This window comes from Ranitomeya variabilis, chromosome 2 (assembly GCF_051348905.1).
Source record: "Ranitomeya variabilis isolate aRanVar5 chromosome 2, aRanVar5.hap1, whole genome shotgun sequence".
Taxonomy (NCBI): Eukaryota; Metazoa; Chordata; class Amphibia; order Anura; family Dendrobatidae; genus Ranitomeya; species Ranitomeya variabilis.
Window position 1 is genome coordinate 251999837 of NC_135233.1, and position 22361 is coordinate 252022197.

The window sequence follows — 22361 nt, forward strand, 5'->3', positions numbered from 1 at the left end:
AGGTGCTGCCGTTAGCCGAATTTTCATATAATAATTCTCAGAGCGCCTCCACTAAATTTACACCTTTCTTTGCCAATCTGGGTTATCATCCGGGTATTTTACCTAGGTCTCCAATTAATTCTCCGGTACCGGCAGTGGAGGAAAGGCTGACTGCGATGAGACAAAATCTGGAGGTTCTGAAGGAATCCCTGACCACAGCTCAAGAACGTTATAAGAGATCAGCTGATAGATTCCGTAAACCTGCACCTATGTTCAAGGAAGGAGATTCCGTGTGGTTAGCAACTAAGAATCTGAAGTTAAACGTTCCTTCACAAAAACTTGGACAGAAATTCATTGGCCCTTTCAAGATCAACGGTATTGTGAGCTCTGTGGTCTGCCGGCTGAAGCTGCCTAGGACTATGAATGTACACCCAGTTTTTCATGTATCTTTACTAAAGCCTGTATCTCCTAATACCTTCCAGGGACGTGTTGTGCCACCTCCGCAGCCTGTGGTGATTGATGGGCAAGAACAATTTGTGGTGGAGGAAATTATTGATTCCAGGATTCGCAGGAATCGGCTCCAATATCTGATAAGATGGCAGGGATATCCCCCTGAGGAAGACTCTTGGGAACCTGTGGAAAACATCAATGCCCAACAGAAGATTTCTCGTTTTTATCAGAGATTCCCTGAGAAACCAGGTCCAGGATCGTCCTGAGGCCGCTTCTATGGAGGGAGTAATGTCAGGACTCTGAACATTTTTTACCTTTTGTGCATTACTGCCCTTTTCCAAGATGGCATCTTTGGTCTCATGTGCACTGTGTCTTCCTGCTATAAAACTCCACCCCAGCCTTCAGTCTGTGCTAGAGTATTCTGCCTTGCATCCAGCTCCTGACCTCTGATTACTCCCTGGCTATATACCTGCTCCTGTGAACCTGTGTGGTGATCCTGCTACTCTGCTCTGAGTTCCTGCTGCATACACCAGTTTCCAGTAATCCTCCTTCATCTGCTGCTCGTGTTTACTTCCATCTCATTTGCTGGACATGTAAGCTGTTTCTGCTCTGCAAAAACCTGAGACTATTAACCAGGCCTCCCTGGTTGAGCTAAGATATGATTTGAACTGCCTAATAAGCGTATCTATCTGTGTTTGGACTAAGACAAGGATTTATTCGTGTCAAGTATCCTCAAGAATAACTGTGCTTCATAGACTTTCTGCTTGATTGCATTTTCCTCTGAAGTTTCCTATAGACTGCTAAGCTGCGTTTAATATTTACACCAAGTGTTGTGGACTTGAGTTTCTCTCTCACCTGTTTGAATCACCGTGTGATAATATAGACTTTACCACTTATAAAACTGTGTCCTGTAGTTGTCTTGTTCCACGCAAAGAGTCTCCTGAGTTATCCCCTATAATTATTACAGGTAGCCAGACAAGAGTTTTTCAATTCTCTTTTGAGGGATTTTCATCCATTTTTCCTTGGAAAATTCTTCCAGTTCTCTGAGATTCCTGGATCGTCTTGCATACACTTCTATTTTGAGGTCTAGCCACAGATTTTCAATGATGTTCAGATCAGAGGACTGCGAGGGCCATTGTAAAACCTTCAGCTTGCTCCATTTGAAGTTGTCTATTGTGGACTTTGATGTGTGTTTAGGATCATTATTCATTTGTAAAAGCCATCCCTTTTTCAACTTCAGTTTTTCTACAGATGGTGTTATGTTTGGATCAAGAATTTGTTGAAATTTCATTGAGTCCATTCTTTCCTCTACCCATGAAATATTCCCGTGCCATTGGCTGCAGCACAACCCCAAAGCATGATTGATCAACCTCCATGCTTAATGGTTGGTGAGATGTTCTTTTCCTGAAATTCTGTGCCCTTTTTTTCTCCACACATACCTTTGATCATTGTGGCCAAAGACTTCTATTTTAACCTCGTTGGTCCTCAGGACTTGATTACAAAATGCATCAGGCTTGTTTAGATGTTCTTTTGCCTACTTGTGAAACTGAATTTTATGGTGAGGACGCAGGAGAGGTTTTCTTCTGATGAACCTTCCATGGAAGCCATATTTGTGCAGGTGTCTCTGGACAGTATAATAATGTACCACAACTTCAGAGTCTGCAAAATCTTTCTGAAGGTCTTTTGCAGTCAAGTGTGGGTTCTGATTTGCCTTTCTAGCAATTCTACGAGCAGTTCTCACTGAAATTTTGATTTGTCTTCCAGACTTTATCTTGATCGCAACTGTTCCTGTTAACTGCCATTTCTTAATTACATTTCGAACACAGGAAAGATCAATTTGAAAAGACTCTGCTATCTTCTTATAGCCTCTTCCTGCTTTGTGGACCTCTACCATTTTCATTTTCAGAGTGCTGGGCAGCTGCTTAGAAGAACCCATGGTTTCTTTTTTTGGCACAAGGTTAGAGGAAGCTGGATTTTTAGAAAGCTGGGAAATTTGCATCACCTGGCCCTTCCAAATGATAATAGTGAACAAATCATAACCCTAACAGGCTAACTAAAGTCTGAAACCTTGGTAAAAGTTATATGAGCACACAAATCCCCAAGGGTGCCAAAACTTTTACATCAGCCCATTTTCCTTTTTGGAATTTTTAAAATATAAAAAATGTGAGCAAAATGTATATAACAATATTCATAAGTTGAAACAATGAAGGTACTAGATGTGGGTAAGCAGGATGCAATAATCATATATTCATCACATTGTCCTACTATAGTTCGTATATCCAAAAACTGGGATGCCCATTCCATATAAGCCTAAATCAGGCATTATCCATAATAGGACTACAGTGCCTTGCGAAAGTATTCGGCCCCCTGGAACTTTTCAACCTTTTCCCACATATCATGCTTCAAACACAAAGATACCAAATGTAAATTTTTGGTGAAGAATCAACAAGTGGAACACAATTGTTAAGTTGAATGAAATTTATTGGTTATTTTAAATTTTTGTGGAAATTCAACTACTGAAAAGTGGGGCATGCAATATTATTTGGCCCCTTTACTTTCAGTGCAGCAAACTATCTCTAGAAGTTCATTGTGGATCTCTGAATGATCCAATGTTGTCCTAAATGCCTAATGATGATAAATATAATCCACCTGTGTGTAATTAAGTATCCGTATAAATGCACCTGCACTGTGATAGTCTCAGGACCTTTAGGTTTTATGGCTAATGCTCAGGAAGATGTGCTGGCTGACCTCTATGAGGACGCCAGATGCCTACTTAGCCTTAATAATCCGATAGTGGATGAGAGCACTCCTACACACCATGACAATGCTCCGTTTTTAGGTGGTATTCCTTCCTCATACATGCCCCCCACCTCCCCGGGCAATATGATTGATTAATTCGAAACCTTAGTCTTAAAAGACATGGAAGCCTTAATGTATAAACAAGCTCCCCCCAATTTAACACAGGAGGAGGCTAAGGCGTTAAAAGAGATGACAGGCTGGACTGATGTCATTATTCGCCCCGCCGACAAAGGCGGTAAAATCGTCTTGTTGCCCAGGGAAGTGTATGTAGCTGAAGCTGAACGCCAATTATCTGATAAATCGACTTATATTAAATTACAGAGTGACCCCACCTTTAGATTTAAGGGAGAGTTGTGCACTTTTCTCAGGAAGGCAGTGGAAAGCGGAGTCATCCCACAAAGGAAGGCCGAAAAATTGCTCCCCAATTTTCCGATTAGACCCCACTGGTACTACCTTCCAAAAATCCACAAATCTCTCACGGCTCCCCCCGGGAGACCTATTGTGGCAGGTATTGGGTCTTTAACGGAGCCTGTTGTGAATTTGGTTTCTGGGCTCCCCCGGTGGTCACTGGTGGTACTGAACTTGTGTGCTTCATCGCCTCTGTTTACCTGTTTCCATCAGGATGTGGGAGTTGTCTATTTAGCCTTGCTCCTCAGTCATTTCTATGCCGGCCAACAATGTTACCAGAAGCCTTTCTGTTGCATGTTCCTGCTCCTAGACTACTATCAGCTAAGTTGGACTTGTAGTCCTAAGTTTGTTTTGCATTTTTGTTCCAGTTCTCTGTGTTTGAATATTTCTGAGGCTGGAAGCTCTTGTGAGCTGAAATTGCCACTCTGGTGTCATGAGTTGATATTAGAGTCTTAAAGTAATTTCAGGATGGTGTTTTGAAAGGGTTTTCAGCTGACTGTGTAGTTCCCTTTTCTGTCTTCCTACTATCTAGTAAGCGGACCTCAATTTGCTAAACCTATCTTCATACTTCGTATGTCAATTTCCTCTAAAATCACTGACATTATATGTGGGGGCTACTGTCTGCCTTTTGGGGAAAATTTCTCTAGAGGTAAGCCAGGTCTGTATTTTCCTCTGCTAGGGTCAGTCAGTTCTCCGGCTGGCGCTGGGCGTCTAGGGATAAAACGTAGGCACGCTACCCGGCCACTGTTAGTTGTGCGGTAGGTTTAGCTCACAGTCAGCTCGAGTTCCCATCTTCCAAGAGCAAGTCCTTTTGTATGCTTTACTACGGTCTCTTGCCATTGAGAACCATGACAGTTTGGCCGGCCAAGGGTTAAAATAATTGGCAGAAGAAAGGAGAGAAAAGAAGTCTGCAGAGAATTTTTTTTTTTTTTTTTTCCTGAGTTTGCTCATTAGTTGATTCACTAGCATCTCTGCTTACTGCAGCCTTCGTCTCTCTCTCCTTCTAATCCTTGAATGGTTCTGATTTCACCTGATGAAAATGGATCCTCAGAGTTTAGCTACAGGTTTGAATAATCTCGCTATGAAGGTTCAAAGTTTACAGGATTTTGTAATTCATGCTCCTATATCTGAACCTGGAGTACCTTTGCCTGAATTTTTCTCCGGGGATAGATCTCGCTTCCAGAATTTCAAACATAATTGTAAATTATTTTTGTCTCTGAGATCTCGCTCCGCTGGAGATCCTGCACAGCAGGTCAGGATTGTAATTTCCTTGCTCCGGGGCGACCCTCAGGATTGGGCATTTGCTTTGGCACCAGGGGATCCTGCGTTGCTCAATGTGGATGCGTTTTTCCTGGCTTTGGGGTTGCTTTATGAGGAACCTCATTTAAAGATTCAGGCTGAAAAAGCCTTGATGGCCCTGTCTCAAGGGCAAGATGAGGCTGAAATATACTGCCAAAAATTTCGTAAGTGGTCTGTGCTTACTCAGTGGAATGAGTGCGCCCTGGCGGCGAATTTCAGAGAGGGTCTCTCTGATGCCATTAAAGATGTTATGGTGGGGTTCCCTGTGCCTGCAGGTCTGAATGAGTCCATGACAATGGCTATTCAGATTGATCGGCGTTTGCGGGAGCGCAAACCTGTGCACCATTTGGCGGTGTCTACTGAGAAGGCGCCAGAGATTATGCAATGTGATAGAATTCTGTCCAGAAGCGAACGACAGAATTTTAGGCGAAAAAATGGGTTATGCTTCTATTGTGGCGATTCAACTCATGTTATATCAGCATGCTCTAAACGTACTAAGAAGGTTGATAAGTCTGTTTCAATTGGTACTTTACAGTCCAAGTTTATTCTATCTGTGACCCTGATTTGCTCTTTATCGTCTATTACCGCGGACGCCTATGTCGACTCTGGCGCCGCTTTGAGTCTTATGGATTGGTCCTTTGCCAAACGCTGTGGGTTTAATTTAGAGCCTCTGGAAGTTCCTATACCTCTGAAGGGTATTGACTCCACGCCATTGGCTAGTAATAAACCACAATACTGGACACAAGTAACTATGCGTATTAATCCGGATCACCAGGAGATTATTCGCTTCCTTGTGTTGTATAATCTACATGATGTGTTGGTGCTTGGATTGCCATGGCTGCAATCTCATAACCCAGTCCTCGACTGGAAAGCAATGTCTGTGTTAAGCTGGGGATGTCAGGGGACTCATGGGGACGTACCTTTGGTTTCCTGTTGTGAATTTGGATTCTGGGCTCCCCCGGTGGCTACTGGTGGAATTGAACTGGTGTCTTCATCTTCTCTGTTCACCTGTTCCCATCAAGATGTGGGAGTCGCTATATAATCTTGCTGCTCTGTTAGTTGCTTGCCGGTCAACAATGTTATCAGAAGCCTCTCTGTGCTTGTTCCTGCTCCTAGACAACTACTAGATAAGTTGGACTCTTGTCCATGTTTGTTTTTGCATTTTTGTTCCAGTTCACAGCTGTAGTTTCGTTACTGTGTCTGGAAAGCTCTTGTGAACAGGAATTGCCACTCTGGTGTTATGAGTTAATGCCAGAGTTTTAAAGTAATTCCTGGATGGTGTTTTGATAGGGTTTTTAGCTGACCATGAAAGTGTCCTTTCTGTCTTCTGCTATGTAGTAAGTGGACCTCAAATTTGCTAAACCTATTTTCATACTACGTTTGTTATTTCATCTTGATTCACCGCCAATACATGTGGGGGGCCTCTGTCTCCTTTCGGGGTATTTCTCTAGAGGTGAGCTAGGACTAATATTTTCCTCTGCTAGTTTTATTTAGTCCTCCGGCTGGTGCTGGGCATCTAGAATCAACGTAGGCATGCTACCCGGCCACTGCTAGTTGTGCGTTAGGTTTAGTTCATGGTCAGCTCAGTTTCCATCTTCCAAGAGCTAGTTCCTATATATGCTGATGCTATGATCTCTTGCCATTGAGATCATGACAGTTTGACCGGCCCACTAAAGGGTTAAAATCCTTGGCTGAGAAAGGAGAGAAATAAGTAGTCTGCTGAAATTTTTTTTTTTTTTTTTTTTTTTTCTCTCCTTTGAATGGCTCTGTGTTCACCTGTTTGCAATGGATCTTCAGAGTGTAACTGCAGGTTTGAATAATCTCGCCACGAGGGTACAAAATTTGCAAGATTTTGTTTGTCATGCACCTGTATCTGAGCCGAGAATTCCTTTGCCGGAATTTTTCTCGGGGAATAGATCTGGGTTTCAGAATTTTCGAAATAATTGCAAATTATTTTTGTCCCTGAAATTTCGCTCTGCCGGAGACCCTGCACAGCAGGTCAGGATTGTGATTTCCTTGCTCCGGGGCGACCCTCAAGACTGGGCTTTTTCATTGATACCAGGGGATCCTGCGTTGCTCAATGTGGATGCGTTTTTTCTGGCCTTGGGGTTGCTTTATGACGAACCTCATTTGGAGCTTCAGGCAGAAAAAACTTTGATGTCCCTATCTCAGGGGCAAGATGAAGCGGAAATTTACTGCCAAAGATTCCGTAAATGGTCTGTGCTTACTCAGTGGAATGAGTGCGCCCTGGCGGCGACTTTCAGAGAGGGTCTCTCTGATGCCATTAAGGATGTTATGGTGGGGTTCCCTGTGCCTGCGGGTCTGAATGAGTCCATGACAATGGCTATTCAGATCGATAGGCGTTTGCGGGAGCGCAAACCAGTGCACCATCTGGCGGTGTCCACTGAGAAATCGCCAGAGAGTATGCAGTGTGATAGAATTCTGTCCCGAAGCGAGCGGCAGAATTTTAGACGGAAAAATGGGTTGTGTTTCTATTGTGGTGATTCTACTCATGTTATATCAGCATGCTCTAAGCGCACTAAAAAGCTTGGTAAATCTGTTTCCATTTGCACCTTACCGTCTAAGTTTATTCTATCTGTGACCCTGATTTGCTCTTTGTCATCTATTACCACGGACGCCTATGTCGACTCTGGCGCCGCTTTGAGTCTTATGGATTGGTCCTTTGCCAAACGCTGTGGGTATGATTTAGAGCCTTTGGAGACTCCTATTCCTCTGAAGGGGATTGACTCCACCCCATTGGCTAATAATAAACCACAATACTGGACACAAGTAACTATGCGTATTAATCCGGATCACCAGGAGATTATTCGCTTTCTGGTGCTGTATAATCTACATGATGATTTGGTGCTAGGATTGCCTTGGCTGCAATCTCACAACCCAGTCCTCGACTGGAAAGCTATGTCTGTGTTGAGCTGGGGATGTAAGGGGGCTCATGGGGATGTACCTGTGGGTTCCATTTCATCATCTATTCCCTCTGAAATTCCTGAGTTCCTGTCTGACTATCGTGACGTCTTTGAAGAATCCAAGCTTAGTTCGTTACCTCCGCACCGAGAGTGCGATTGTGCCATAGATTTAATCCCGGGTAGTAAATACCCAAAGGGTCGTTTATTTAATCTGTCTGTGCCTGAACATGCTGCTATGCGTGAATATATAAAGGAGTCCTTGGAAAAGGGACATATTCGTCCATCGTCATCTCCCTTAGGAGCCGGTTTTTTCTTTGTGTCAAAAAAAGACGGCTCTTTGAGACCATGTATTGATTATCGGCTTTTGAATAAAATCACTGTTAAATATCAATACCCATTGCCGTTGCTGACTGATTTGTTTGCTCGCATAAAGGGGGCCAAGTGGTTCTCTAAGATTGACCTTCGTGGGGCGTATAATTTGGTGCGAATCAGGCAGGGGGATGAGTGGAAAACCGCATTTAATACGCCCGAGGGCCACTTTGAGTATTTAGTGATGCCTTTTGGTCTTTCAAATGCTCCGTCAGTTTTCCAGTCCTTTATGCATGATATTTTTCGCGATTATTTGGATAAATTTATGATTGTGTATCTGGATGATATTCTGATTTTTTCGGATGACTGGGACTCTCATGTCCAGCAAGTCAGGAGGGTTTTTCAGGTTTTGCGGTCTAATTCCTTGTGTGTGAAGGGTTCTAAGTGTGTTTTTGGGGTACAGAGGATTTCCTTTTTGGGATATATTTTTTCCCCCTCTTCCATTGAAATGGATCCTGTCAAGGTTCAAGCTATTTGTGATTGGACGCAGCCCTCTTCTCTTAAGAGTCTTCAGAAATTTTTGGGCTTTGCTAACTTTTATCGTCGATTTATTGCTGGTTTTTCGGATATTGCTAAGCCATTGACCGATTTGACTAAGAAGGGTGCTGATGTTGCTGATTGGTCTACTGATGCTGTGGAGGCCTTTCGGGAGCTTAAGCGCCGTTTTTCCTCTGCCCCTGTGTTGCGTCAGCCTGATGTTGCTCTACCTTTTCAGGTTGAGGTCGACGCTTCTGAGATCGGAGCTGGGGCAGTGTTGTCGCAGAAAAGTTCTGACTGCTCCGTGATGAGGCCTTGTGCCTTCTTTTCCCGTAAATTTTCGCCCGCTGAGCGGAATTATGATGTTGGGAATCGGGAGCTTTTGGCCATGAAGTGGGCTTTTGAGGAGTGGCGCCATTGGCTTGAGGGGGCTAGACATCAGGTGGTGGTATTGACTGACCACAAAAATTTGGTTTATCTTGAGACCGCCAGGCGCCTGAATCCTAGACAGGCGCGCTGGTCATTATTTTTCTCTCGGTTTAATTTTGTGGTGTCATACCTACCGGGTTCTAAGAATGTTAAGGCGGATGCCCTTTCTAGGAGTTTTGAGCCTGACTCGCCTGGTAACTCTGAGCCCACAGGTATCCTTAAGGATGGAGTGGTATTGTCAGCCGTTTCTCCAGACCTGCGGCGGGCCTTGCAGGAGTTTCAGGCGGATAGACCTGATCGTTGCCCACCTGATAAACTGTTTGTTCCTGATGATTGGACCAGTAGAGTCATCTCTGAGGTTCATTCTTCTGCGTTGGCAGGTCATCCTGGCATTTTTGGTACCAGGGATTTGGTGGCAAGGTCCTTCTGGTGGCCTTCCCTGTCACGAGATGTGCGAGGCTTTGTGCAGTCTTGTGACGTTTGTGCTCGGGCCAAGCCTTGTTGTTCTCGGGCTAGTGGATTGTTGTTGCCCTTGCCTATTCCTAAGAGGCCTTGGACGCACATCTCGATGGATTTTATTTCAGATCTGCCTGTTTCTCAGAAGATGTCTGTCATCTGGGTGGTGTGTGACCGTTTCTCTAAGATGGTCCATTTGGTTCCTCTGCCCAAGTTGCCTTCTTCTTCCGAGTTGGTTCCTCTGTTTTTTCAAAATGTTGTTCGTTTGCATGGTATTCCTGAGAATATCGTTTCTGACAGAGGGACCCAATTCGTGTCTAGATTTTGGCGGGCATTCTGTGCTAGGATGGGCATAGATTTATCTTTTTCGTCCGCTTTCCATCCTCAGACGAATGGCCAGACTGAGCGGATTAATCAGACCCTGGAGACATATCTGAGGTGTTTTGTGTCTGCTGACCAGGATGATTGGGTTGCTTTTTTGCCATTGGCGGAGTTCGCTCTCAATAATCGGGCCAGCTCTGCCACTTTGGTGTCCCCGTTTTTCTGTAATTCGGGGTTTCATCCTCGATTTTCCTCTGGTCAGGTGGAATCTTCGGATTGTCCTGGAGTGGATGCTGTGGTGGAGAGATTGCATCAGATCTGGGGGCAGGTGGTGGACAATTTGAGGTTGTCCCAGGAGAAGACTCAGCTTTTTGCTAACCGCCGTCGTCGTGTTGGTCCTCGTCTTCGTGTTGGGGACTTGGTGTGGTTGTCTTCTCGTTTTGTCCCTATGAGGGTCTCTTCTCCTAAGTTTAAGCCTCGGTTCATCGGCCCGTATAAGATATTGGAGATTCTTAACCCTGTTTCCTTCCGTTTGGACCTCCCTGCATCCTTTTCTATTCATAACGTTTTTCATCGGTCATTATTGCGCAGGTATGAGGTACCGGTTGTGCCTTCCGTTGAGCCTCCTGCTCCGGTGTTGGTTGAGGGTGAGTTGGAGTACGTTGTGGAGAAAATCTTAGATTCTCGTGTTTCCAGACGGAGACTCCAGTATCTGGTCAAGTGGAAGGGATACGGCCAGGAGGATAATTCTTGGGTGAATGCATCTGATGTTCATGCCTCTGATCTGGTTCGTGCCTTTCATAGGGCCCATCCTGATCGCCCTGGTGGTTCTGGTGAGGGTTCGGTGCCCCCTCCTTGAGGGGGGGTACTGTTGTGAATTTGGATTCTGGGCTCCCCCGGTGGCTACTGGTGGAATTGAACTGGTGTCTTCATCTTCTCTGTTCACCTGTTCCCATCAAGATGTGGGAGTCGCTATATAATCTTGCTGCTCTGTTAGTTGCTTGCCGGTCAACAATGTTATCAGAAGCCTCTCTGTGCTTGTTCCTGCTCCTAGACAACTACTAGATAAGTTGGACTCTTGTCCATGTTTGTTTTTGCATTTTTGTTCCAGTTCACAGCTGTAGTTTCGTTACTGTGTCTGGAAAGCTCTTGTGAACAGGAATTGCCACTCTGGTGTTATGAGTTAATGCCAGAGTTTTAAAGTAATTCCTGGATGGTGTTTTGATAGGGTTTTTAGCTGACCATGAAAGTGTCCTTTCTGTCTTCTGCTATGTAGTAAGTGGACCTCAAATTTGCTAAACCTATTTTCATACTACGTTTGTTATTTCATCTTGATTCACCGCCAATACATGTGGGGGGCCTCTGTCTCCTTTCGGGGTATTTCTCTAGAGGTGAGCTAGGACTAATATTTTCCTCTGCTAGTTTTATTTAGTCCTCCGGCTGGTGCTGGGCATCTAGAATCAACGTAGGCATGCTACCCGGCCACTGCTAGTTGTGCGTTAGGTTTAGTTCATGGTCAGCTCAGTTTCCATCTTCCAAGAGCTAGTTCCTATATATGCTGATGCTATGATCTCTTGCCATTGAGATCATGACAGTTTCCATTTCGTCATCTATTCCCTCTGAGATTCCGGAATTTTTATCTGATTATCGTGACGTTTTTGAGGAGCCTAAACTTGGTTCACTACCTCCGCACAGAGATTGCGATTGTACAATAGATCTGATTCCGGGCAGTAAGTTTCCAAAGGGTCGTTTATTTAATCTATCTGTGCCGGAACATGCTGCTATGCGGGAATATATTAAGGAGTCCTTGGAAAAGGGACATATTCGTCCTTCGTCATCTCCCTTAGGAGCCGGTTTTTTCTTTGTATCTAAAAAAGATGGCTCTTTGAGGCCGTGTATTGATTATCGGCTTTTGAATAAAATCACGGTTAAATATCAGTATCCTTTGCCACTGCTTACTGATTTGTTTGCTCGAATAAAGGGGGCCAAGTGGTTCTCTAAGATTGATCTTCGTGGGGCGTATAATTTAGTGCGAATTAAGCAGGGGGATGAGTGGAAAACCGCATTTAATACGCCTGAGGGCCATTTTGAGTATTTAGTAATGCCTTTTGGTCTTTCAAATGCCCCTTCAGTCTTTCAGTCTTTTATGCATGACATTTTCCGTGAATATTTGGATAAATTTATGATTGTGTATCTGGATGATATTTTGATTTTTTCGGACGACTGGGACTCTCATGTCCAACAGGTCAGGAGGGTTTTTCAGGTTTTGCGCTCTAATTCCTTGTGTGTAAAGGGTTCTAAGTGCGTTTTTGGGGTTCAAAAGATTTCGTTTTTGGGGTACATTTTTTCCCCCTCTTCCATTGAGATGGACCCTGTCAAGGTTCAGGCTATTTGTGATTGGACGCAACCCTCTTCTCTTAAGAGCCTTCAGAAGTTTTTGGGCTTTGCTAATTTTTATCGTCGATTTATAACTGGTTTTTCTGATGTTGCTAAACCGTTGACTGATTTGACTAAGAAGGGTGCTGATGTTGCTGATTGGTCCCCTGCTGCTGTGGAGGCCTTTCGGGAGCTTAAGCGCCGCTTTTCTTCCGCCCCTGTATTGCGTCAGCCTGATGTTACTCTTCCTTTTCAGGTTGAGGTCGACGCTTCAGAAATCGGAGCTGGGGCGGTTTTGTCGCAGAAAAGTTCCGACTGCTCCGTGATGAGACCTTGCGCGTTCTTTTCTCGTAAATTTTCGCCCGCTGAGCGAAATTATGATATTGGTAATCGGGAGCTCTTGGCTATGAAGTGGGCTTTTGAGGAGTGGCGTCATTGGCTTGAGGGGGCTAGACATCAGGTGGTGGTATTGACCGACCACAAGAATTTGATTTATCTTGAGTCTGCCAGGCGCCTGAATCCTAGACAGGCGCGCTGGTCGTTATTTTTCTCTCGGTTTAATTTTGTGGTTTCTTACCTACCGGGTTCTAAAAATGTGAAGGTGGATGCCCTTTCTAGGAGTTTTGAGCCTGATTCCCCTGGTAATTCTGAACCTACAGGTATCCTTAAGGATGGAGTGATATTATCTGCTGTTTCCCCAGACTTGCGACGGGTCTTGCAGGAGTTTCAGGCGGATAGACCTGATCGTTGCCCGCCTGGTAGAATGTTTGTTCCTGATGATTGGACCAGTAGAGTCATCTCGGAGGTCCATTCTTCTGCGTTAGCTGGTCATCCTGGAATCTTTGGTACCAGGGATTTGGTGGCTAGGTCCTTCTGGTGGCCTTCCCTGTCGCGAGATGTGCGAGGTTTTGTGCAGTCTTGTGATGTTTGTGCTCGGGCCAAGCCTTGTTGTTCTCGGGCTAGTGGATTGTTGTTATCTTTGCCTATTCCGAAGAGGCCTTGGACTCACATCTCCATGGATTTTATTTCTGATCTCCCTGTTTCTCAGAAGATGTCTGTCATCTGGGTGGTGTGTGACCGTTTCTCTAAGATGGTCCATTTGGTCCCCTTGCCTAAATTGCCTTCCTCATCCGAGCTGGTTCCTCTGTTTTTTCAAAATGTGGTTCGCTTGCATGGTATTCCGGAGAATATCGTGTCTGACAGGGGAACCCAATTCGTGTCTAGATTTTGGCGAGCGTTCTGTGCTAGGATGGGCATTGATTTGTCTTTTTCGTCTGCTTTCCATCCTCAGACTAATGGCCAGACCGAGCGAACTAATCAGACCTTGGAGACTTATTTGAGGTGTTTTGTGTCTGCGGATCAGGATGATTGGGTTGCCTTTTTGCCCTTGGCGGAGTTTGCCCTCAATAATCGGGCTAGTTCTGCCACCTTGGTTTCTCCTTTCTTCTGTAATTCGGGGTTTCATCCTCGTTTCTCTTCCGGTCAGGTGGAGTCTTCGGATTGTCCTGGAGTGGATGCTGTGGTGGAGAGGTTGCATCAGATTTGGGGGCATGTGGTGGACAATTTGAAGTTGTCCCAGGAGAAGACTCAGCTTTTTGCCAACCGCCGTCGTCGTGTTGGTCCTCGTCTTTGTGTTGGGGACTTGGTGTGGTTGTCTTCTCGTTTTGTCCCTATGAAGGTTTCTTCTCCTAAGTTTAAGCCTCGGTTCATCGGCCCGTACAAGATATTGGAGATTCTTAACCCTGTGTCCTTTCGTTTGGACCTCCCTGCATCTTTTTCTATTCATAATGTCTTCCATCGGTCATTGTTGCGCAGGTATGAGGTACCGGTTGTGCCTTCCGTTGAGCCTCCTGCTCCGGTGTTGGTTGAGGGTGAGTTGGAGTACGTTGTCGAGAAGATCTTGGACTCCCGTGTTTCCAGACGGAGACTTCAGTATCTGGTCAAGTGGAAGGGCTACGGTCAGGAGGATAATTCTTGGGTGACAGCCTCTGATGTTCATGCCTCCGATTTGGTCCGTGCCTTTCATAGGGCTCATCCTGATCGCCCTGGTGGTTCTGGTGAGGGTTCGGTGCCCCCTCCTTGAGGGGGGGGTACTGTTGTGAATTTGGTTTCTGGGCTCCCCCGGTGGTCACTGGTGGTACTGAACTTGTGTGCTTCATCGCCTCTGTTCACCTGTTTCCATCAGGATGTGGGAGTTGTCTATTTAGCCTTGCTCCTCAGTCATTTCTATGCCGGCCAACAATGTTACCAGAAGCCTTTCTGTTGCATGTTCCTGCTCCTAGACTACTATCAGCTAAGTTGGACTTGTAGTCCTAAGTTTGTTTTGCATTTTTGTTCCAGTTCTCTGTGTTTGAATATTTCTGAGGCTGGAAGCTCTTGTGAGCTGAAATTGCCACTCTGGTGTCATGAGTTGATATTAGAGTCTTAAAGTAATTTCAGGATGGTGTTTTGAAAGGGTTTTCAGCTGACTGTGTAGTTCCCTTTTCTGTCTTCCTACTATCTAGTAAGCGGACCTCAATTTGCTAAACCTATCTTCATACTTCGTATGTCAATTTCCTCTAAAATCACTGACATTATATGTGGGGGCTACTGTCTGCCTTTTGGGGAAAATTTCTCTAGAGGTAAGCCAGGTCTGTATTTTCCTCTGCTAGGGTCAGTCAGTTCTCCGGCTGGCGCTGGGCGTCTAGGGATAAAACGTAGCCACGCTACCCGGCCACTGTTAGTTGTGCGGTAGGTTTAGCTCACAGTCAGCTCGAGTTCCCATCTTCCAAGAGCTAGTCCTTTTGTATGCTTTACTACGGTCTCTTGCCATTGAGAACCATGACAGGAGCCCTTATCTCAATACATCGATTGGCTCCTACGTCCCCTCCTGGCTGACGTTCCATCTTACATCAAAGACACAAATTCTTTTCTAAATCAGATACAGAGTTTTGAATGGTGGCCGGGGTTCTCCCTGGCATCCATTGATGTGGTCAGTCTGTACACCAACATCCCTCAGAGGCTTGGCATAGACACCATCAAACGCATTTTGCGCACCACTGATAAAAGCCCTGGATATATTGATTTTGTATGTGGAAGCCTAGATTTCATACTGACACACAATGCCTTTACCTTTGCGGATGATTGGTACAGACAGACCACTGGGACTGCCATGGGGACCCCGGTCGCATGTACGTTCGCAAACCTGTATATGGCTGTCTTTGAAGAAGATTATTTTTATTCAGGCAAAAACAGGTTCATGAAACACATTCAATTCTTTGTGAGATTTGTGGATGACCTTTTTGTAGTATGGGATGGCACTGAAACTGAATTTGAGTCTTTTGTCACCTATCTCAATAGTTGTAACACCATGGGCTTGTCATTTACCTACAATTTTGGGGGGTCGAGTCTTGAGTTTTTGGACGTTTCAGTAGAGGCGTCAGCTAACGGCCTAAAGACCTCTGTTTTTAGGAAACCCACTGCGGTTAATTCCCTTCTGCATTATAATAGTTTCCATCCTTATCACACTAAGAGGTCACTACCATATAGTCAGTTAGTTAGAACTCGACGTACTAATAACACTCAGGAGGGCTATATGAAACAATCTAAGGAGCTTCTCACCAGATTTCGGGATAGAGGGTATCCTGAGGACGTATTGGAATCAGCAGTGAGTCGCGCCGAGACCATCACACAATATCCACGGACTAAGGCATCCATTGGTTCTGAGCAACGATTCACTTTTTGTTTCCAATATAGTCCTTTAGATCGGGAGATCAGATCCGTTATCCATAAACACTGGCATGTTCTTGAGAGAGATAGGGAACTAGTGGGCAAAACTACAGGAGGCCCATTAATCTCTACGAGACGAGGTACTCGTTTGAGAGACACTTTGGTGCACAATCGGTTAACTAATGATCATACTACTTGGTTAGAACGCTCTGTCCCTAAAGGCAATTTTCGATGCGGCCATTGCCGATATTGCCGTTCTCATATTGTAGGCCAGACTATTAATATTGGCCCTATCACACATGTTGTACAACAATTCATCTCTTGCAAGACAGATTATGTGGTATATGTTCTGTTCTGTCCTTGCAAGAGATTTTACATTGGTAAAACTATTCATAAATTATACATACTATTTAGAGAACATCTAAATTCAGTCTTGTCAGGTAAAGGCGTCCCCAGACTGATCCAACATGTTAGAGAGAGCCATGGAGGAAATTCCGAAGTATTAACCTTTGCAGGTGTGGAAAGAGTATCTCTTCCAGCACAGGGAGGTGATCTCCATAAATTACTATTACGTACAGAAGCCAGATGGATTATGTGGACGCAGGCCACTGGCCCAGCTGGGATGAATGATAGAATAGACATGTCCATTTTTCTTTGAGGCATTTGCGTCATCATGATGTATCAGCTATTGTGTTTTTTCATCATTTTACATTACTGCGTATTAGATCTATACATTAATCTGAGTTTTTGCATGTTCTCCTTTCCCCTACAGATTTTTTGAGACGCTTGAGCGTGATATTAAGAAGAAAAACAGCGTTCAAAAATGACGCCGCATGTAGCTTCTTTGTGAGTTTTCACAATTGATGCGAGAAGCGGTTATTTTGGGAATAGGTCTACATTTTCCTATATATTTATACATCTATGTGCTTTAAGATATGGTTTTAAATGTTTTTAAATAGTACTGTGCACTTTTGGTGTCAGGTGGAAAATCGACGCAGGTGGGGGTTAATTCCACTCACCTATGTATTCCGGCGTCATTTCCTTTCTGACATAGACCCGTTGAAGCGCTGCTCCTGAGCACGAAACGGATGTCGTCTCGTCCGTTGCACTCCTGCACTCTGTTCCTCTTTCCCCCGTGCCGTGAAGATTTTGTATGAAGCAATAAAGAGTCGTTGAACTGCCAGATTGGTGAGTGCTTTGGCGTTTACTTCGTTCCTGTTTCAGTCTCAGGGTTCTGTTTGAAGCACATAGAGCATCATGAAGACCAAGGAACACAACAGGCAGCTCCGTGATACTGTTGTGGAGAAGGTTAAAGCCGGATTTGGATACAAAATGATTTCCAAAACTTTAAACATCCCAAGGAGCACTGTGCAAGTGATCATATTGAAATGGAAGGAGAATCATACCACTGCAAATCTTCCAAGACCCGGCCGTCCTTCTAAACTTTCATCTCAAACAAGGAGAAGACTGATCAGAGATGCAGCCAAGAGGCCCATAATCACTCTGGATGAACTGCAGAGCTCTACAGCTGAGGTGGGACAGTCTGTCCATAGGACAACAATCAGTCGTACACTGCACAAATCTGGTCTTTATGGAAGAGTGGCAAGAAGAAAGCCATTTCTCAAAGATATCCATAAAAAGTATTGTTTAAAGTTTGCAACAAGCCACCTGGGAGACACACCAAACATGTGGAAGAAGGTGCTCTGGTCAGATGAAACCAAAATCGAACTTTTTGGCTACAATGCCAAATGATATGTTTGGTGTAAAGGCAACACAGCTCATCACCCTGAACACACCATCCCCACTGTCAAACATGATGGTGGCAGCATCATGGTTTGGGCCTGCTTTTCTTCAGCAGGGACAGGGAAGATGGTTAAAATTGATGGGTAGATGGATGAAGCCAAATACAGGACCATTCTTGAAGAAAACTTGTTGGAGTCTGCAAAAGACCCGACACTGGGACGGAGATTTGTCTTCCAACAAGACAATGATCCCAAACATAAAGCAAAATCTACAATGGAATGGTTCACAAATAAACGTATCCAGGTGTTGGAATGGCCAAATCAAAGTCCAGACCTCAATCCAATCAAGAATCTGTGGAAACAACTGAAAACTGCTGTTCACGAACGATCTCCATCAAACCTCACTGAGCTCAAGCTGTTTGCCGAGGAAGAATAGGCAAGAATTTCAGTCTCTCGATGTACAAAACTGATAGAGACATACCCCAAGCGACTTGCAGCTGTAATCGCAGCAAAAGGTGGCGCAACAAAGTATTAAGTTAAAGGGGCTGAATAATATTGCATGCCTCAGAATTTCCACAAAAATTTAAAATAACCAATACATTTCATTCAACTTCACAATTGTGTTCCACTTGTTGTTGATTCTTCACCAAAAATGTACATTTAGTATCTTTATGTTTGAAGCATGATATGTGGGAAAAGGTTGAAAAGTTCCAGGGGGCCGAATACTTTCGCAAGGCACTGTATGTCTAGTACCCGCATTGTTTTGACTTATGAATATCGTTATACATATTTTGCTCATTTAGGGTTATTTATTTGAAAAGGATGTCTGATGTTATTACCCATTCTAACATACATATTACAATAGGCTTTGAATTTATTCATTAATATAGCCTACATTTTTATGTCTATTACATCTTTGAGATTGTCAATAATATAGACATAGAATCATTCTTTTCATTTTTTATTTTTTATTTTTTTTGTGATTTAATTTTTTCACTAAATTTTCTGTTAGTTTCACACTGGTAACGGGATGTATTGGGACATTTTCTCTAATTTAGGGAGTACTAGGGACATCAGGGTGAGCTGTCGAGGAGTGGGGGCGCCATACCACAAAAACTAAGGGTGCCAACCTTCACTTTCAGGCAGTATTCAGTATAGTGACCCTGTAGGAGCAGTTTTATAGTAGATATATTATTGTACATAGGGTGCAGTAATATAGTAGTTATATTCTTGTACATAGGGGCAGTATTATAGTAGTTATATTCTTGTACATAGGGCATAGGGGCAGTATTATAGTAGTTATATTATTGTACATAGGAGCAGTATTATAGTAGCTATATTCTTGTACACAGGGGGCAGTATTTTAGTAGTTATATTCTTGTACATAGGGGCAGTATTATAGTAGTTATATTCTTGTACATGGGGCAGAATTATAGTAGTTATATTCTTGTACATAGGGGCAGTATTATAGTAGTTATATTCTTGTACATAGGGGCAGTATTATAGTAGTTATATTCTTGTACATAGGGGCAGTATTATAGTAGTTATATTCTTGTACATGGGGCAGAATTATAGTAGTTATATTCTTGTACATAGGGGCAGTATTATAGTAGTTATATTATTGTACATAGGAGCAGTATTATAGTAGTTATATTCTTGTACATAGGGGCAGTATTATAGTAGTTATATTCTTGTACATAGGGGGCAGTATTATAGTAGTTATATTCTTGTACATGGGGGCAGTATTATAGTAGTTATATTCTTGCACATGGGGGCAGCATTATAGTAGCTATATTCTTGTACATGGGGGCAGTATTATAGTAGTTATATTCTTGCACATGGGGGCAGTATTATAGTAGTTATATTCTTGCACATAGGCAGCAGTTTTATAGTAGATATATTATTGTAAATAGGGTGCTGTATTATAGTAGTTATATTCTTGCACAAAGGAGAAGTTTTATAGTAGATATATTATTGTACATAGGGTGCAGTATTATAGTAGTTATATTATTGTACATAGGGCATAGGGGCAGTATTACAGTAGTTATATTCTTGTACATACGGGGCAGTATTATAGTACTTATATCCATATATATAAGGGATAGTATATCAGTTTTGTTCTATCAAAAGCAGAAATGGAAAAGTTTTGAAAGGAAAAAAAAAACAGAAATTGGGCAATTTCAAATTATAAATGTCAGCAGTTTTAATTTGCAAGTAGCCTCTTTAGAGAGAAAGAGGAAGATGACTTTAACACCTATTGGATGTAGCAATCCTAAAAGTCAATATCGACCTTTTAATGAGCCATGCCACATGACTTGGGATAAAAAGCAAAACCAGACACTGCATATACAGATACAGTATGTGTTTCTGTGTGTTTGCCCCTCTTTCAGTAGTTGGTCCTATAGTTGTACTATTTGTACTGTTTGCTTAATTTCCCAGAGGAGCACTGCATGGCCCATAACTCTCCTTACACCAGTTTGGCCCTTTTCATTAGAAGAAGTGTTCCCCCTCAGACCAGCAGTTTTTATTAGAATTTATTTTCTAATGTCATTCAGTTTTGCAACCTGTCACCTCCCAAGGATTGCAAAACTGCAACTTCATCAACATTCCCTGACAGCCAGAATGCGACCTGCTGTATATATTAGTATGCAGGGAGCTCCCCCTGGTGTTGACTTATGGGCAGTTATATTTTATCATGTATGAAAATGAAAATATAATATTAATATACTGTATCTGACATCACACAGCTACTTTGTACAAACGACCCTAACATAATTTTAAACTTTTATTGAATGCTCTTTACTGGGGTATACGTGAACCGGAGCCTATGGTGGTTTATCACTTGGCACAGAGAACGTATCATGCTTAAAAAAGGTGTAAAAATTCTTGAAACTGTAATACATTCAGACCTTGTTTGCTCTAGTTAATCCATAACCTTTCTGACAGTGTTTGGCCTTCTGACTGGTGGCCAGCAATGTTTATTATTGGAACTGTGTTGGGGTGTGATTTATGTTGACTTTGCAGCCGAAGGTGGAGGTGAGCTATGGAAGTATAGAGCAGAAGTGGTAGTGACCAGAGATGACTTGGGCGAGGTCATTATTATAGAGAGACAACACTTAAGGGAATAGGAAAGCGACCATAAAATCAGACAGGTGAAAGCAATTATAAGCTTAGTAGCTGAGTGAGGATGACTTACTAATCCCCATAAGACATGAGAACGTTGCTGATGGCATGTGAGATACTGCTACTTGAGATCCTGTCCAAACAGCAAATCACATCTACTAAGGAAACTGTACAATCTGAGGAATTGCAAGGAAAGTAATGTGCATGAGCAATAAGTGCAATGCTGGTAATGATGATCAGACAGCTGACATCTGTGGGTGAGGATATAGAAGACCGCCATGTAGAAATATTGCTATGCCGTTTTCTGACACATACAGTGCAGTGCTCTGATTCAAGGCCGCAGACAAACCTGACACTAGAATTTGTAAAGACCCGGCTAGTGGCTGAATAGGAGAGAAGAAAGGAATTAGTGTTAGACATCACAAATTGTGACCATGCAGAAGCTCTTTAACAGACAGATACAAGGTCACACAAAGAGAAATTGGAACATGTTTCAGTTATGACTGTCACGAATCACAGGGAGGATATTTTTATCATCCCGACTGCTGATACCAATATGTCATGAACCGGGGTTGTTTGACTGACTCCGGTTCTTTTCTGAAGGGGATTTATTTATATCCCACTTCCCAGTTCCGGTTTGGAACTTGCAGTTCTCTGGCGCCCCTTTAACCTGCAGGTCAGTCAGGGAACTGCACCTAGGATAATTAGTCACCAGAAAGGCTGCATGCTATGTACTGGCTGTGGGGCACACACTGCAGTGAGGGTGATATAATTATTCACAGCTGAGCAATACACGTATAAACCCCATTCCGTCGCTGCCAGCTTTACGCAACAAGCTCAGTACGGTCTGCTGCCACCAGCTCCTATTCCTTAATGAATAACGGGTCAGGAGCCAACCCAATTAGTATCGTAATTTACTTGAGACATGACAGTATGTTATAGAGCAAGGAGAAACGAAGCTAGTAATTTTATATATTTTACTCCAAAAGGTAGGCAGTGTTTACAAAAGTATAAAAAGATATTATAAAAGGAGACAAGTATTGTATGTACAGACAATTACAAAATAAACAGGGATTAAAGAAAGAAAAACACTTACAGTTCTTAAGTCATTTCATAGCAGACCATGCAGTGTGGGGGAAGGGGAGCATATATCCCAAAAGCTACCCCTCCTAACTCAGCTCCTAAATGTATATGCTCTGCTTGATGACCTCACTGAATGGGCTGCACCCTGGAATGCCCTCCCTTTCGGGAAGTTATGTCAAATCTTCTATTACTCATATCTCGGCATATGAACCTCGTATGAGAAAGACAAAGTTATCATTATGCTCAGCACGACATGGAGGTTTATTTAAGTATAAACATGAAGTGGGTATGAACCCCGGTTAAGCAGTAATCCATTTCTCAATTTCTGCTAGGTGCTGCGCTTAGTAAGCGCACTTGTGTGTAGCCCTATTGTTGCACATCCCAAATATATAACTTTCACACCTATGTCACTACTTGG